The sequence below is a fragment of the Balaenoptera borealis genome (assembly GCF_965194805.1).
Source record: "Balaenoptera borealis genome assembly, chromosome: 1".
In the NCBI taxonomy this organism is placed as follows: Eukaryota; Metazoa; Chordata; class Mammalia; order Artiodactyla; family Balaenopteridae; genus Balaenoptera; species Balaenoptera borealis.
In genome coordinates this window covers 98,148,880-98,153,466 of record NC_138860.1, presented here as the reverse complement: position 1 = coordinate 98,153,466, position 4,587 = coordinate 98,148,880, and positions in this window count along the sequence as shown.

Genomic DNA, 4,587 nt, shown 5'->3' with positions numbered 1-4,587 from the left:
TGTTACCATGGAATTTTATGCATTTATCAGTAATCATAATTTTCAAAGAATTTTGAGGGATATGGGGAATGCTTATCATATAGCATTAAGGGGAAAAAGCAGGAGTAAAAAATATATACTTTATGCCATATATCTATAGAGAGAAAAAAGGTTGGAGGGAACCACTAATTGCAAGGAAAAACAATTATGTTAATAGAGGCTATAACTAAGGATTAGAATTATGGGGGATTTATTTTCTTTCTTTATTCTTTCTATATTTTCTAATTCCTAACAATATGTTCACATTTCTTTTATAATCAGAAAATTTTTTTTAATATTTTGTAAAACCTTCTTCTGTGTGTAAAGTTGTGATTTTCCTGAAGTCATCCACAGGACCACAAAATGTTACCTTCTGCAACAAGATCTAAGATCTAAACAAACAAAGCAGTTTGACCAACTGAACAAGTTACTGGTAAGTTACTGGTTGGTCACTGGTTGTTTGATGTCTCTGAATGGTCATTTTGGTCACAAAGACCAGTTTGCCGGTCACAGGGGCACAGCAGGAGTGGAGAACAGTTCATCAGGAAGGCCAGCAGGGCAGACTCTTTAGCTTAGCTGGCCTGGCCGGTGGACTTGGGTCTTCAGAAAGCCCAGTCCCACTGCCCTGTGCCCTCCTCCAAATCACGCACCACAAGACATCACACACACACAACCACAGAGACATGATCTCCCCGGCAGTGAGGACAACGAGGGACAACTACAGGTACCTTGAGCAGGGCTAGACCAGGGCAGCAGCCCCACCGTCAGAGGCATGCCTACGTGTCCCTCCCCCTGGGCAACAGGACCAGACTGCAGGTCTGACCCAGACAGAGGAAGAAGTGAGAATTCTATTTCTGATTTCTACCTTTTCCTTCCTGGTCTAGCTCAAGCCATAGGCATCAGATATTGATCTATAAGAAAAGAAGATTCGATTTTAGATCTTGGGGGCCCTTTTCCCACTCTGACATGCTAATCTTTGCTAGGATCAGTTTCCTCCAAAGTTCATGGGCCATTTGAACTATACCAAAGAGAGAGATTTTTTGTTTCCTAGTTCATAAGTAATCATTTAAACTATGTCCTCATATGTATACCATCGGATTGTGGCACAGATGTCTCTGTCTCTGTCTCTCTCTTTCTCCCTCTCTCTCTCTCTCTCACTCACACACACACACACACACACAAACACACACACAGGCTGTGAGAGCCACACTACAACCCCAATTCTACTCACACAGCTCAATCCCTGGGGAGACCCTCCAATTGACCAGTCTCTTCCATGTTGTTCTTGCTTTCCTTTAAGTGGATGATATATTTTAAAACTTACATTTTTCTGTTTGTAAAGTTATCACAAGGTGATTACAGAAAATTGGGAAAATACAAAAAAGTATAAATAAAAAAATAAAATCACTCTTACCCACACCATTTATCAATAGCCACTGCCAACATTCTGTTGTATTTCCTTCCAGTCTTTTAATAGTCTACTTAGATTTTTATATAGTTAATATCATAATGTATATACAGTTTTATATCAATTTTATACTTAATGTCATAATCATGAACCATTTCTCATATCATTACAATTTTTATAAATATTATTTATTCTTTTATCTTCTATGTTTTTCTGAGCTGATTAACGAATCCATAGTTATTAGCTGAGCTTCCACTTTGTACAAGGCAGGTACGGGGGAGCATTCAAAGGCATGTGACTACAACAATGTCCCTATCCATGAGGGGATGAAGGACATAGATGTGCAAAGCTTTCAGACAGGGCTAGGGAGGAGTGAAAGAGACCACTGTGAGGATGGGTGATTGTGAGGACCATTATTTTCTGAGCTAAAAACTGGTCCACAGGATCTGACCAAGGTGACCTTGGACAAGTCATTTAATTTCTCTGTGCTTCAGTTTCCTCACCTGTAAATTGGGGACGATAATAGTACCTGTCTCAAAACTGTCCTGGAAAATAGCACTATGCAAGTGTTTTCTGTTTTTATTATTTTGGGACACAGAAGTATTTCAGAAGCTGTTGCTTGGTTGTGAAAACATTTGTATTTGTAGCACATTCTAATGTAGGGATTGTGGGGCAAAATATTTGAACTCTGAACTGTCCTGGGGGATACAGAGTAAAGACTACCCTTGGAGGAAGGGGGTGGGGAAGGGAGAGAGATAGAGAGACAGAGAAACATAAAAAGAGACAGAAACAGAGAAAAAGAAAGAGAGAGAGACAGAGTCATTCTAGCTAACGTTTAGTGAAGAATACACAGAGGAGGAAAGATTTGAAATGGGCTTCAGAATCTTCCTTAAAAGTCATAACCCTTTGATTTAAAAGTTCAAATACTGAGGTAGAGGAACCACACCTGACACACAGCCTCACCAGACTTGAACTCATTCACAGAGCCGGCTTACCGCGCAGCGCACGGCTGGGCAGAGAAGGTACTCAGTTCAGCTCTGCAGAGCTGGAAGGGACAAAACAGAAAGAGAAGACAAATACAACTTCTAAATCAATTATTTCCCTCTTTATTTTTACCCAGGAACCAAACGTTGAGCTGGGACTTTTGCTCTAGTGCAAACATTCTCTCCATCAATTTTTCAGCACAACGTAATCTGATATGGAAATATCAGCAGAGGTCCAAATAGAACATACTTTAAACAGTATTTGATTTTTGGCTCACAATAACAGATCATCTCTCCCAGAAACTATTCTCTTCATCCTTCGCATGAATTGACAGTGAGCAGCCATCTCATTAAAAAAAAAATTTTTTTTTTTTAACTTGAGCAGTATATTTTAAAGAAAAGGCTAATGGAGGCCAGCCCCGGACTCTGTGCCTGTTGTTGAGATAGCACTGTTGGTGGGATGAGCCCCGACTGGAGTCACACCACCTGGGTTTAATACTGGACACCTTAATGAGGAGCCGGGACCCTCTCTAAGGTGAAGGTGGTGGAAGCGAGGAAGCCCAGGGAAATCTGCAGATTAAGAAGGGTTTATGGAAAGACCAGGATTCAGCCCTACAAAATGATTTACAGGTTACAAAACACCTTTGCATGTATTTTATCATTTGGTCCTCACAACATCTGGTGAAGTAGCTCTTTTTATGATTTACACAGAAGGAACTGAACCCAAAGAGGTTAAGTCACTGGTCCAGTGTAATGACAAACCCAGGGCTTTTATGCCAAGTTATTCCCTGCTGAAGTGTAAATTCCTTAAGGACAAGAGCTTTGCCATATTCATTTTCAGATCCCCATCAGTCTCAACACAGGATCCAGCTCAGAGCAGATACTCAATAAATGTTCGCTTAGTGAAAGAATGTGTATGACCTTGGACAATCCCTTCACCTCTCCACACCTGAGAGTGCTCTGAAGATGGCTTTAACAGTCCTTCCCCACTTGGAAGAATCAATGGCAACACCTCTCTGAATTCTTCTGATATCCGTGGGTACCGCATGTCAATGGGACAACAGTCAGAGCATCCATTGCATTATGTGCCACTTATTTCACTCAACACTAGTGTATTCACTTCCTATTGCTGCTGTACCAAATTACAACAAATTTAGTGGCTTAAAACAATATAGGGGCTTCCCTGGTGGTGCAGTGGTTGAGAGTCTGCCTGCTAATGCAGGGGACACGGGTTCAAGCCCTGGTCTGGGAGGATCCCACATGTCGCGGAGCAACTAGGCCCCTGAGCCACAACTACTGAGCCTGCGCGTCTGGAGCCTGTGCTCCGCAACAAGAGATGCCGTGATAGTGAGAGGCCCGTGCACCGTGATGAAGAGTGGCCCCCACTTGCCGCAACTGGAGAAAGCTCTCACACAGAAACGAAGACCCAACACAGCCAAAAATAAATACATAAATAAATAAATAAATTTATTTAAAAAAAAAACAATATAGGACTTCCTTGGTGGCGCAGTGGTTGAGAATCTGCCTGCCAATGCAGGGGACACGGGTTCGGGCCCTGGTCTGGGAAGATCTTACATGCTGCAGAGCGGCTGGGCCCGTGAGCCACAATTGCTGAGCCTGCACGTCTGGAGCCTGTGCTCCGCAACAAGAGAGGCCGCGATAGTGAGAGGCCCGCGCACCGCGATGAAGAAAGGCCCCCGCTTGCCGCAACTAGAGAAGGCCCTTGCACAGAAAGAAGGACCCAACAGAGCCAAAAATAAATTAATTAATTTAAAATATATGTATATATAAATTTATTCTCTTACAGCTTTGTAAGTCAGAAATCAGCTTCCCCGGGCTAAAATTAAGATATCATCAGGACTGGTTCCTTCTGGAGGCTCTGAAGGGAGCCTTTTCCTTGCCTTTTTTAGCTTCTAGAGGCCACCTGCATTCCTTGGTTTGTGGCCCCTTCCTTCATCTTCAGATTACATCACTCCAGGTTTCTGCTTCCATTATTACATCACCACCTTTTCTTCTGTGGTCAAATCTCCCTCTGCCTCTCTCTTCTAAGGACACCTCTGATTACATTTAGGGTCCACCTGCATAAGCAATACTCACAGGGATTAGGATTCGGATATATTTAGGAGGCATTATTCAGCCTACTGACTATCACTACACTTACAATTTACCTTTTCATTG